This window comes from Xenopus laevis, chromosome 7S, assembly GCF_017654675.1.
Source record: "Xenopus laevis strain J_2021 chromosome 7S, Xenopus_laevis_v10.1, whole genome shotgun sequence".
Lineage (NCBI taxonomy): Eukaryota > Metazoa > Chordata > Amphibia > Anura > Pipidae > Xenopus > Xenopus laevis.
In genome coordinates, this window is record NC_054384.1 from 59,443,090 (window position 1) to 59,457,859 (window position 14,770).

At 38.6% G+C, this 14,770-nt stretch overlaps 1 protein-coding gene across 1 annotated transcript in view; it reads right to left on the reverse strand.

Moving 5' to 3' along the window:
• Window positions 1-13,742, reverse strand: part of LOC121396419 (CMP-N-acetylneuraminate-beta-galactosamide-alpha-2,3-sialyltransferase 4-like) — a 123,887-nt gene extending 110,145 nt beyond the window's left edge. The window contains exon 1 of the mRNA XM_041571300.1: window positions 13,688-13,742. The gene's annotated coding sequence lies outside the window, so the exon portion shown is untranslated. The remainder of the gene's footprint in view (window positions 1-13,687) is intronic.
• Window positions 13,743-14,770: the final 1,028 nt, after the last annotated feature.

The following is a 14,770-nucleotide window of genomic DNA, read 5'->3' on the forward strand; positions in this document are numbered from 1 at the left end:
TTTTAATAAAAGTATATCGGAGATAGGTTTCTTTTTCATTAAAGAAAGTAAAAATGGGATTTTATTTTTCTGCCTGTACATTTCCTTTAAATAGGCGCCAGAGGCCTGTGACCATTGCCGATTATAGGCTCAGCTTATGTTCCTGGGTGTGTTATTCTACTGATTCGGACTCTGATTTCCTGATATTGACCTTGGCCTGTTTATCGACGAAGAAACTTGCTGCCCGAACTGACCTTTGCCAGGATTTGAATTTGCTACTTCTCTACCCTTGTAATACCGTGATCTGTGTTGGTGCCTGTTGCTTCCTCCTTAGTCTGTAATTCCCAATTAGAGCCTTCTAGCCCTGACAAGTAGACACTAAATAAGACATATTCTGCTACAATATAGAATGCACTATTAAGGCTATAAAGAAGGCATACATGTGCATGTTCGCAGAACTTTCAGAAGGAATAATGTCATGCCAAATCCAAATATGATGTTTTCTTATCTTGGGCTATGAAGGAATTCAAAACTGTACATTTGCAGAGCTAAATTAGCTACCTATTTTTTTTATTTTTACAGTCTGATCTGAAATGAAGTTCCCTAGTCTAGAGCAGTACTGTAATTTTGATTTGTCTGACTTTTCACATATTGAATAATCCTCCCAGGAAACATTATTAAATATAATAAATCATCAGGCACAGTACTAATGTAGTGGTACAGAGAGCAATGTAAAGTTTCTGCTTATCTCCTGTGTGGCCTTTGTGCTAACAAAATAGGGGGAGGCATTACAATACAATAGAAACAGCTCTCCATACAGACACGTACAATCCTGCAAGTTGCTGCTTTCCCCCCTGCTTGTCTATTCTTCTCCCGGCAAGCAGGCACCGAGTGGACCCAGGCCCAGCACAATGCAGAAAAAAATTAATTTGTTAAAGGGGACCTGTCACCAGAAAAATCATTCCAAATTCTATTTTATCATGTTTGTCAAGCAAAACTAACTTTAATACACTATATACATTTTTGAATCTTGTTTCCTTCTGTCTGGAATTCATAATTCCCTCCCCATCCCAGCAGGCAGGAGACATGTTGTGTTATTATTGTGCACCAGAATGGGGGTCATGATGTCCATCTCCATGTACTGGTTACACAATTAAATGGTAAAGAGAGAGGGAAATATAGGGAATGCAGTGACATCTAGTAAGTGCTGAATGGAAAGTGGAAGTATGCCTAAGGCATAGAGGAAAGCCAGGTAATATTTGACCGACAGCTGAGATTTTTAAATGAGTTTAAACAGCTATGAATGCTTTAATTAAAATAATAATTTTGATGTCATGTTTAATTTGAAAAGGACTTTTATCATACAGCTTTTTATGACTGTGTGACAGGTCCGCTTTAAAGAAATAAAAAATGAAAAGCTAGATGGGTCCATGACCACTCTGGGCCCTTATACTATAGCCTAGGGTAGGCTATTCATAAATCCACCAGTGAATAGGATAACTAATTGTTGTGCAATTAAAGAAATCATAATTCAAAGCAGCTTTTCAGTATGTAGTAAACATTTTCGGTGGTTTAACCGTTACAGTATTTGAAAATGTAATTACACCTGTTTGTTTTTAGTGATGGGCGAATCTGCTGCGTTTCGCCAAATAATGAATTTCTGGATAAATTCACGAAACAGCAAAAAATGCCTTTTTAACCACTTAATTGCCTTCAAATCTTATTAGGCCATGTGTTGCCGGACTACATGTATAGACTAAAGAAGAGGTAACAATCTATGGTGCAGCATTTTACCATCTATAGCATTAAAGTGTTAAATGGATTCTATCAGATTTGTATGGTGTCGTTTTTCATATTATATTATGCTACATTTCAAATAATTAATTTTACAACTTAAAACGTTTTTCTCCTGCTTAGGCACAATTTTCAGATGTACATGTACCACAATGTGGAGCTTGCAAGCATTTTTAGATTTGTATACACTGCTACCAGCTCAACACTGTCTCATTTGGGACCTAGGTTAAGAGGTAAGGATAAAGGGATTAGGCTATAACTCGAAGCTATAAAAAGTAAGAAGATAGGCAGATCCACACATAAGGTATAGTCATATACTGAAGGTAAATATTAAGTGAACAGGCAAAGCATCCAGCACTATGAACATATATTGTTTCTCTAAACATATGATTATTGCATATCAGCAGGCAAAGTGGACTTATATAGCAACTTGCCCGGGTGCTGGTATAACATGCCTTATGGAAACAGTAATATTTCAGAAATGACAAAGTTTATTGGATTAACAGAAAATATGCAATATGCATCATAACAAAATTAGACAGGTGCATACATTTGGGCACCCCAACAGAGATATTACATCACTACTTAGTTGAGCCTCCTTTTGCAAATGTAACAGCCTCTAGACGTCTCCTATAGCCTTTGATGAGTGTCTGAATTCAGGATGGCGGTATTTTTGACCATTAACCTATACAAAATCTCTCTAGTTCAGTTAAATTTGATGGCTACCGAGCATGGGCAGCCTGCTTCAAATCATCCCAGAGATTTTCCATGATATTCAAGTCGGGGGCTGTGACGGCAATTCCAGAATATTGTACTTCTCCCTCATAAAATGCATAAATGCTTTTGTAGATTTCAAAGTGTGTTTAGGGTCATTGTCTTGTTGGAATATCCAACCCCTGAGTAACTTCAACTTTGTGACTGATGCTTGAACATTATCCAGAAGAATTTGTTGATATTGAGTTGAATTCATCTGACCCTCAACTTTAACAAGGGCCCCAGTCCCTCAACAAGCCACACAGCCCCACAGCATGATGGAACCTCCACCAAATTTGACAGTAGGTAGCAGGTGTTTTTCTTGGAATGCAGTGTTCCTCTTCCACCAAGCAAAGCGCTTTTTGTTATGACCAAATAACTAAATTTTTGTCTCATCAGGCCAAAGCACTTTGTTCTAAAATGACTGTGGCTTGTCTAAATGCACTTTTGCATACAACAAGCGACTCTGTTTGTGGCATGAGTGCAGAAAGGGCTTCTTTCTCATCACCCTGCCATACAGATGTTCTTTGTGCAAATTGCGCTGAATTGTAGAACGATGTACAGATACACCATCTACAGGAAGATGTTCATTCTCACAATCAAACACATATACCGCTCCTGTATTTTTCTTGGCCTGCCAGACCTGGGTTTTCAGCAACTGTGCATGTGGCATTCCATTTCCTGATTACATTCCTTACAGTTAAAACCACTAGCTTTTTATAGCCTTCTCCTAAACCATGATACTAAACCATGATACTGAACAGTCTTTGTTTTCAGGTCTTTTGAGAGTTGCTTTGAGGATCCCATGCTGTCACTCTTCAGAGGAGAGACAAACAGAAGCACAACTTGCAATTGGCAACCTTAAATACCTTTTCTCATGATTGGACACACCTGCCTATGAAGTTCAAGGCTTAAAGGAGAATTCACATTAGCAAAAAAAACCCTACCCCCCACCCTCCTCCGCCAGCCTAACTGCCCCCCCCCGGGAAATGCCCCTTACTTTTTACTTACCTCTCTGCGCAGATTCAGGCATCGGAGTTCCATGCAGCCATCTTCCAGGTCTTCGGTAAGCTGAGACGGAGACCGGGGAATCGACACATGCGCAGTTGGAGCAATTTACTGGTTTGCGGCCACTGTGCATGCGCCAAAATGGACGGAAATTGGCGAAGCAGCGGAAGAAGACACTAAAGGGCAAATTTACTAAAGGGTGACGTGGCTAGCGCTAGCAAAAATTCACCAGTGTGAAGTCATTTTGTCACCTTGCCAATTTACTAACGAGTGCTGCTGGCGTAAATTCGCTATCCAAGTGGACTTACTCTTACGCCAGGCGAAGTTGCGCTCTGGTGAAGGGACGTAATTACACTAATTCACTAAGTTGCAGATTTTCGTGAACGTTACCTTTTGCGCCAGACTTTACGTCACCACCTCAGACCAGGCAAAGTGCAATGGAGTAGATAGGGATGGTCCAAAAAACGCTGGCGTCTTTTACTTTTTATAGGGTGATAGGCTGAAAAAGAACAACATTTTTTTTTAGGGTACCCTCGTTCTCTGGGTGCTGGGTGCTAACCAAAAATTATTATAGTCGTCCAAGAAAGCACTCACTGCAGTCTCCATCCAGCGTGTATCAAAAAATCATTTATTGGTGCATGGTGTATGCATGGTGATACACCAATAAATGATTTTTTGATACACGCTGGATGGCGACTGCTGTGAGTGCTTTAGTGGAATATATATATATATATATATATATATATATATATATATATATATATATATATATATATATATATATAGAGAGAGAGAGAGAGAAGAACGGTAGCGCACTCCTGGGACTTGAATAAAAATATACTTTATTTCGACATGGTATCGACGATGTCTTTGTGGTGTGGGATGGTGACATGTCGTCCTTTGGGGAGATGCTTCAGTATCTAAATAATTTACAAACTCCGATCAGGTTCACGGCCACATGCGACGAGTACAAAGTCCAATTTCTGGACGTTGAGGTTTGGCGTGAACAAAACAAACTACATTATTCCTTATTCAGAAAAAGCACTGATCGAAATACTCTCCTTCATAGGTCGAGTTGTCACCCTCCCACTCTGAAACAATCATTACCAGTTTCACAATTTTGTCGTGTTCTGCGTAATAATTCAAACCCAAAATGTGGGATAAATTTAAAGCACGAGGCTATGAGGCTAATGTGTTGCACAGAGCATTACACCGTGCTAAAATGAAAGTGGAAGCATCACGAGTTGAGTCATCCAACACTAGGATGATGTTTGCCACCAGATATAATACTTCCTCGTGCCAAATAGGCCAGTTAGTGAGAGATAATTGGTCGATTATCAAGGCGGACAAGGATTTGGCTAAAATCTGTCCGGATCCTCCAATAATGTCCTATACTCACGGACAAAATCTCCGTGATCTGCTAGTGGCGACGGACCCGGTGAAATGTTACCAGCGTCAACAGTCAACTTGGCTGCCATCTGGTAAGCCGGGGAGTTTCTGATGTCCCAGCTGCATTTCATGTAGGTATATGTCTCCAGGAGAAGTATTTTGTCACCCCCATACAGGACAGAAAATTAAGATCAAGCACCATATAGGTTGTACGACTACACATGTGATATACATGATTACCTGCCCGTGTTGCTTAGCCTATATTGGCAAGACTGACCTGACGCTTAGAATCCGGATGGATGGGCATAGGTCTGCGATCAGCACGGCGTTCAGGGATGGGAAGTTAGTTAAACCGGTGGCCAAGCATTTCCTTGAAAAAGGCCATAGATTACCTACTTTTAAATATATTGGAATAGACCATGTACCTGAACCCAGGAGAGGTGGTAATAGATCACAATTGCTTTTGCAGCGTGAAACCTATTGGATTAGAAGATTAAACACTATGGCACCGAAGGGCCTTAATGAACAATGCTTTTTCAATTGTTTTTTAAATACACGCTAGAGCTTCAGGGTGTCCTTTGGTTCAGTGATAAGACTTTACCTGTGTAATATTTATAAAAATTTTTTTAAAAAAAACATATTTTGGATACATTTTATGCAAAGTGCTAGTGGGAAAGCGTTTGATGTGTGGGTGGAACTTTGCACAAGGGGAGGAGCGGCTTTTATGTGGGTTATTTAAGGGGTGTAATGGCAATGGTGGTTTGTCTTGATAAAGGCTCTAGAGGGGAGCCGAAACGTCGATTTTGTACCATGTCGAAATAAAGTATATTTTTATTCAAGTCCCAGGAGTGCGCTACCGTTCTTCTCTATATATATCTGGATCCCAGGAGCGGCACCCGGGCGGACAACGTAAGGGTTAACTAAGAGAGTGCGGATCTGCTTGGCTGATATATATATATATATATATATATATATATATATATATATATATATATATATATATATATATATATATATAGTTGGTTTTCCAAGAGAGAAGTGACAGTAAAACCCCATATCGCCTCATGTGCAGTAGTCATTGGGGAAATGCCGGTTGTACAGCAGAAAAGTGTGACCAAAGGTTGTCAGAGAAAGGCTGAAGGAACATGGGAAAGTAAGGCCTGTATCATGTCACATTTAAAAATGAAGTATAAAATGTCTGTTTAGACCGTCCGCTAGAATAAAAATTAATGGGACTTTATCGCAGAGAGTGCACGAGACAGGTGTGCCCATTATCCCAATTCTGTTCATACTAGTAATGGAAGTCTTACTTTCACATATAAGAAATAATACGGATATTTCAGGATTGGAGATAAAGAGCAAGGAATATTAGTGTGCAGCGTTTGCGGACGATTTGTTGATGTATGTAACAAAACCATTGGTGTCTCTGCCTAATCTAGTGCTACTTTTGAACAGGTTTGGGGAACTATCTAATTTCAAAATAAACTATACAAAGTCAGAGATATTAAACATTAATGTCTCTGAAGATACAGCAGCCCTGGTAAGAAAGAATTTTCTATTTAAATGGTCCAACTCTATAATTAAATATTTGGGGGTCAAAATATGAGTGGATTTAGATAAAGCTTACCAAGATAACTTTATTCCGCTATTGGCAACTTTACAAAAGACAATAGATAACTGTCGTTATAAATTATCCTGGTTCGGGAGAGCCCAAGCAATTAAAATGATCGTTATGCTTAAGGCACTATATCTATTCTAAGTGTTATCCATAGAAGTGCCCCAAGCATTTTTTAACTCATTTAAATCGATGTTAACACACTTTATATGGGATGGGAAATGCCCTAGGCTAAAATATAAAATGTTAACAAGAGTAAAAGAAAAAGGGGGCATAGGATTACCAGATCCCTACTAATATTATATAGCAGTACACTTAGGATGGATTTTTAATTGGACCACCAGAAAAGAAAAGAAAGATTGAGCCCTTTTAGAACAAGATTGGTACCACTATCCAATAGAAAGCGCATTGTGGGTTGATAACAGGGCAGGTTCCAAGACGGTAATCGAACACCCATTAATTAGAGCTACTATGAAAGTCTGGCATAAAAACAAAATTGTTCTGCATTTAACTAAGGCCCCTTATGTGCTTCAATCATTGACATGTAATTTGAATTTCGTACCAAGTTTGGAAAAAGGGTCTTTCTCGAGGTGGCAGAAATGGGGAGATAGAAACACAAAAATTCGGGATCTTGTTAGGGGATATAAGATGATATCCCTAAATGAGATACAAAAGCGGTTGAACCATTTCATTCACTCTCTTGGATCCCAGAATTGGGGGAGAACCTTTACCCAGTGGGAACAATTATTAGAGGAAGACTCGAAAATAATTAAACCATTGTCGAAAGTTTATAGGATCATCTTAAATAGCAAAACATAATATAAGGGTAGGAGAGATGATAATTGTAAGCTACAACATACATTGGGAAACGGTTGCAAAAACAAATAAGCAGTACTCTAATAGGTTATACTCTGCCTCTGTTGAAAATATTTTAATGAAACATACAGATGCAGCCAACAAGTGAATTTGACAACAAGTGAATTTAAAGCACTACGGGCATTGAGTAAAGATAGAAGCATTGTTATCAAGCAGGCAGATAAGGGGGGGTCCGTAGTGGTCCTGGATGTGGAAACCTATGAGAATGAGATTTTACGTCAGCTTAATGACACTGATACATATTCACGTATACAATCGGACCCCACAAAAAAGTTTATGAACCAACTGGATTTGATTTTACTTGAAGGGTATGATAATGGGGTACTGTCTAAAAGGGAATGGGAAAGTCTTGGGTGCAAGTCCCCTATTATTCCCGTCTTTCATGTACTACCCAAGGTACACAAGTCCTTGACGGAGGTTAAGGGCCGTCCCATTGTGGCAAGTATTGGCTCCCTAGGATCTAATTTGTCAATTTATGTTGATGGATTATTACGACCCTTGGTTGAACAACTTCCAACCTATCTAAGGGATACCACAATGTGTATCGACAAGATACAAGGTATGGTTTGGCGTCCGGGGTATAGATGGTTTTCCATGGACGTTGTGGCCCTTTATTCTTCCATCAACCATCAGTTGGGGATTGAGGCTATAAGCTTTTGGCTACAGAGAGAACGGGTTTTTCCAAGAGAACAGTCAGAATTTTTGTTAGACTCTATCAATTTTCTTCTTAGGACAAATTATTTTCTTTTTGATGGACGATTTTATTTACAGAAATGCGGGGCGGCGATGGGGGCGTCATTCGCCCCCACTTACGCTAACCTTTTTATGGGGTGGTTCGAACTACTCCACATCTTTGCTCCTGAGAACCCCTTCAAAGGACAATTAGTCCGGTTTTTCCGCTACATCGATGACTGCATTGGCATATGGGATGGGGATGTAGAATCCTTAAATAATTTTGTCGGATTTTGTAATGAGAAGGTACAGGGATTAACATTTACTATGGATACACATGAAACTCAGATTCCTTTTCTTGACGTGATGTTTTCGGTAAAGGAGGGTAAGATCGTCACTGATCTCTATAGAAAACCTATCACACGGAACACTTTGTTACATTCAAGTAGTGCCCACCCCTCCAATTGCTTGAGGGGTATACCGGTGGGACAATTTATACGTCTTAGGAGGATATGCTCTACATGGGAAACCTTCAATAGTCAATCTATGCAACTTTGGGATCGGTTCCTTGAGAGAGGCTATGATAATGAAGACATTAGGTCAGCATATGAGAAGGCGGTGTCGATGGATAGAAAAATATTGCTACAAGGGAGTAACCATAGAGTGAAAGATAGGCGATTACAGAATAGACCCCTGAGATACTGTACTACTTTTGGTAAGGGGACAGGAGCAGTAACAAGGAGTATCAAGAAGCATTGGGGGATTCTCATGCAAGATCAGGTGCTGGCAAAAGTCTTGGATGCCCGCCCGTAGTTTGTATATAAGAAAAGCAGAAACATAGCGTCCTGGGTCTCGAAGAGCCTATATAGCTCCAAGGAGACGGTGGACAACAGCGTTTGGTTGAGGTATAAGGGCAACTATGGTTGTGGCAGGACCAGGTGTAAGGCATGTTCGTATATACAGGTATCAAAGGAATTTTCAGCCACTTATACGGGTAGGAGATATACTATTGACAGATATTTTAATTGCTTGTCGACTGGAGTGATCTATTTGATAAATTGTAAGTGTGGTGCCCAGTATGTGGGCAAAACTGTAAGAAAAGTGGGCACACGATTTCTAGAACATCTATCAGCGGTTAATAGAGGGGACTACAGATCAGCAGTAGCGAAACATATTTTGGAGAAACATGATGGGAAGATCGGGATATCCTTTCAGGTTATAGACAATATTAAACTGGGAGTAAGAGGAGGGGATTTAGATAGGAAACTATTGTGCAAGGAAGCATATTGGATTTATCAGCTAAAGACCTCGGAGACCCTTGGGGGAATGAATAGGGAATGGGAATTATCTTGCTTTTATTAAATTAAATTAAATTAAATTAAATTAAATCAAATTAAATTAAATTAAATTAAATTATATATGCACACATGTTCTATTAAATTATTCCTATTTAATTATTCTTCTTCTTTTTCTAATTGATGAATTTAACTTAGATTATCCCTGCGGGTTCTATATATAAGTACTCCCGCATTTTGCTACATTTGAAGTCTAGGGGGTTTCTGTATCATTAATGTTACAATTATTGTGGCAGTTTTTTGAAACATCAAACAATAGGAATAACATAGTATCATTAGCTCTGCTAGTCCTGTTAACTACATGTTCAGTGAGCTTTATTCTCTCCCCCCCTTTTTTTTCTTTCTTTATCAGTTATGGTTTTTAATTGTACGTATGTTTTAGATATTGCTTTTGTATAGATATTGTTGGGCTATGGATTATCTCTTGTCAATTGTGGGAGGGTGGTATAAACATACAACACCTACCTGGGTTGGTTGATTTTTTTCACCCAGGTGTGATGTGGAGTTCACGTTCCCTTTATAAATTGGTGTGGGGGTGTGCAGGGGTTAGCTCCTGAGGAAGTGACGGGCTGTCACGAAACGCGTTGAGCACATGACCCAGGGGATTACAAGGGCATGCTGTTTGTTGATTGTTTTAACATGATGTAATAAAAATCAAAGTTTTTAAATCGATTTTCGGCCGTCTTGGTGCTCCATCTATGCATGAATTGGACTTTATACAGTAGGTATTTATAACAAACTGGGACCATGGGTGTCAGAGCCTCGTATTATAATGTATAAATAAGCTGAGAGATCTACTGGTACATGCTCAGGATAGACTATCCAAAACCCAGGTTCCAGGGTGGAACCAATGGGATGTATAAATGTATGAGATGCACCGACTGCAATTTTTTTATACAGTACAAACCAAAAGTTCAAAATTATTGACTACATAAACTATAGTCTTTCTCTTTTCTTCTAAAACTCTTAGGGGTTATTTGTCAAAATAGAAAAAGTACTCACTATTTTCTGAAAACTACTGCAACCAAATCCGCAAGGATGTTTTTCCCTAATTTATCAATACATTTTTCCGAAAATTTCTTGTGTGGGAAAAAAACGATAAAATCATGAAAACAATCTGAATCGTATGAATTTTTTGTTTTTTTCACCGAAACCTGCGACTTTTAAAATTCTGACCAGAAAAAAATTAGACTGATAAATAACCCAGTAAGTCTCCTTGTTTCTTCTCCCTCAGAAAAAAAATCTTCGGACTTTGGAATGCTGCACTATGAATGGGATATTTATCTTTACTCAGACGGAAGATTCAGAACAATAACTATTGATACTTGAGATGCTACCCTATGAGTTGGATGCTGCTTTCCAATTTGTTTTAATATTTTTATATTATATTAATTTGCAATGTCACTTAAAGTACTATAAAGTCCCATGAATGAATGAATGAATGAATGAATGAATGGTTTGCATATATATTGTATTGAATATTTCACCTTGTTACAAGGATTTGACATGCCATATCATTATAGAGTAGATCTCGGTAAATTATATTTTCCTCCATGAAATTATGGGGCCCATTTACTTAGCTCAAGTGAAGGAATAGAATAAAAAAAACTTTGAATTTCAAATGATTTTTTTGGCTACTTCGACCATCGAATTGGCTACTTCGACCTTCAACTACGACTTCAACTTTGATTCGAACTAAAAATCGTTAGAATATTCGACCATTCGATAATCGAAGTACTGTCTCTTTAAAAAAAACTTCAACCCCCTAGTTCGCCACCTAAAACCTACCGAAGTGCCATGTTAGCCTATGGGGAAGCTCCCCATAGGCTTTGTAACAATTTTTAGGTCGAAGAAAAATCGTTCGATCGATGGATTAAAATCCTTCGATCAAGCGATTTTTCGTTCGATCGTTCAATCGTACTATTTGCGGTAAATCCTTCGACTTCGATATTCGAAGTCAAAGGATTTACATTCGGCAGTCAAATATCGAGGGTTAATTAACCTTCGATATTCGACCCTATGTAAATGTGCCCCAAAATGTCCCGATACATTTTAATAAAATGTAAAAACTGTACTGTCACAAACCAATACAAGTTAAATTCATTTATGGCGGACATAAGATAGGAAAGGGTTTCAATCAATTTTTAAAACATGACAATGTCTTAATTTGCAGTCATCTACATTTATGTTATGACATGACTTCCCTATATTTTATTCTGTTGTAGCAGGACTTTATATTTTTTACCCTGCTGCTTAAAGGGCATGTAAAGGCAAAAAAATAAAATCCCATTTTTACTTTCTTTAATGAAAAAGAAACCTATTTCCAATAAACCTGACTGTATGCAGTGAAATTCTCCCTTCATTTACTGCGGTGGATAGGAATTGTCAGATGGTCCCTAACTGCTGAGCAGGGAAACAATCATACTTATGAACAGCAGGGGGAGCCCCGCCTTACTTCCCAGCCATGCAGAACTCCAGCAGCTTTGTTTATGCCGATCCCTAAGCAGCCCAGACCACACTGAGCATGTGCACAGTCTTAGTCTTGCAAAGATGTTTAACACAGTTACAAGATGGTGACCCCCTGTAGCCAACTTTGAAAGCATAAATTATTTGTTTGATTAGGCTTGTGGTGCAGTAAGTTCATGTTTATATTTAGTATACAAAATACAGCATTTCTAGCCTTATTCTATTTTAGACTTTACATGCCCATTAATGTGTCGTTTATGAATGATTTACAAATAATATGTGGCATGACAGATGATGATGTATATATTATTCTACAAGTGATTTAGAAAATTACCTCCAGTATATTACCCAAAGGTTGTCATAGATTAGCATACACTTTTGAAGCTAGTTACTGGTTAGGCGTCCATGGCCTCCTTGTTTAGTATATAACTGTGCAAACATTTTTTTTTAGTCCAATAGCTGGTCATTGGCACTGAAGTCATTGCAGTGACATCAAATAAAGTCGTACATTGCAATATGGGTTATGGCATTTTCACTGAAGTTATTTAAATGCTTGCTGAGTTTAAAAACACAAGAGTCCCCATAATAAAGGAAATAGATCCAGAATGTTGGGGTTTTTCACCGATATCTGTGTTTAATTTTGATGTTCCTAGGCTTTTGTGCACCATTGTTTTTTTTTTGTATAACACAACATATTTAAAAAATGCCCAAAATATAGATTTCTTTATGAAGATATTATATGATCCTATTTGTGCTTCTTTGCTTAAAGAAGACAAATAGAATAAGTGAAAAAAAACCTAATCTTATAGGTAATAATAAATAGTATTGGTGCTAGTTTCACTCTGGGCTAAAAGATAATATTTTAAAAATGGCCCCTTTATTGGAGCTCCCTATAGATCTGCTATCAAATGTGGAGTGTGTGTTTTTATAAGGTCCCTGCCAGAAGCACAGCCCTGCAATCACACTAGCAAAAACAGGCTTTAGTTTCCTACCAGGTAAGCCAAGCTGCTGATGGTTCCTGTTCTACAGTGCAGTGTGCTGAGAGTTGCCGGCTCCGCACAGCCGGTACAAGCAGGTTGTAGGAAGTGAAACAGATGGGCGGAACTACAAGGGTTTTTGGAGAAATCTTCAATAAATCTGCCAGAAACATCTTTTCAAAGCTCATTCCTTCAATATTAAAAGAAGGATAACGCACTGGCACATTCATGTTTTTTACACAATATGTCTCCTTTAATGGAGTGCATCCTGCATATACCATAGAGAAAAAGTACCACCACCAAGAAGTCAATCCCTATATATTTTTCCTTTGTAGTCAGTGCAGCCCTCTTCTGGAACATGTAGTTGATTTCACAAATGTGAGTGTTAAACTTGTTCAAAGTTAAGTTTATCTGCAGGTTAGTGTCCAATAAAGGACCAATACTATCAAAACAACAACCAAAGAAAACCAGGGAAAGTAAGAACCCTTTAAAACTCTGTTAACTTCAAGCCAACCAGTTCAGATAATATTTTCATTATAAATACAAGAATAAAATGTAACTTTTAATCTAGGTTCATTAAAAACACACACACACCAGCCACAAAAATACTACACAAGACTTCATTGTGGAAGTGATGAAGTCAGGGACCATATCCCTAAAAAACACACATTTAAAAGCCAGGCATCAGGTAGAATGGTGGGCTACCATTAACAGTGTGAATGCCACAGTAATGTTAAAGTGATAATGCCAAATAGCAGTCCCAGAACCCTCCCTTCCAAACGTTCCCTGAGATTGATTCCTACCTATCTAGGTGGGGAGCGAGTGGGAGCTATCCGCCCACCGCGTTTTGCCATAAGAACGGCTTCCTCAGGGGCATAAGTGCCGGGTGCGCGTCCCAGTAAGGTTTAAATAGATGTCAATAGCTTCCTGTGTCCATTGGCGTTTTCTCATTATGTCACTTCCGGTTGTGCCGGATGATTTGCTCATAGATGCCTACAATTCAATTGCGCATGCGCTGCCAGTACTTCTGCTCGTCGAAGGCTATCTGCTATCCTTACAGAGTTACATCCTACAGGATCGCTCACTTTCTTTTCGCTGATACTCTGTAGTGCGCGTGCGTGCCTTAATTGTATATGGTTACTATGGCAGGAGAGGCTAGCAATACCCCAAATGCATCTTAGTTCTATTAATGGAAACTATGCTACTTACAGTGTATCTCTACATATATATTATTCATTTGGAAACACTGGGGACTGAATGATGTTAAGGACATCTATAAATGGCCTAGATGTAGTTAATTAGTAAATGAAAAAACTTTTATAAAGTAATTTTTAATTATCCTTGAAAAAAATTTTTAAAGAAAGGGGGAGAAGGTAAAACCTTCATTCAGGCCATTGGGAACCCTGGTGTTTAACCAATAAATCCATTGCGCTTCTCGCTGCAACAATTTCCTATCAATATCCCCCACTCGCATGGTGGGTTTAATATGATCTACTGCTGTGAATTTCAACATTTTGGTGTTACCGTTGTGGACTTCACTTGCCACTGATGTGTTTCTCCTATATTTGACATCTCCCACATGTTCAAGAATTCTTCTCCTAAATTCCTGTTTTGTTTTGCCCACATATCGTTTACCACATTTACAGTTCATCGGGTATATTACTCCTGTTGTTTTACAATTCATGAAATGTTTTAAAGTATATGTCGGTTTATCTGTCCTACCAAGGCATGTGGATGCTTTTTCGATGAATGGGCAGGCTAGACACCCGGACGCCCAATTGTATCGGGTATAGGCAGCCTAACTGAACCTGCGAGTATCTATATAGATAAAATATTAAAACCTTTTGTGCATAGTCTTCCATCTTTTATATTAGATACTATGGATG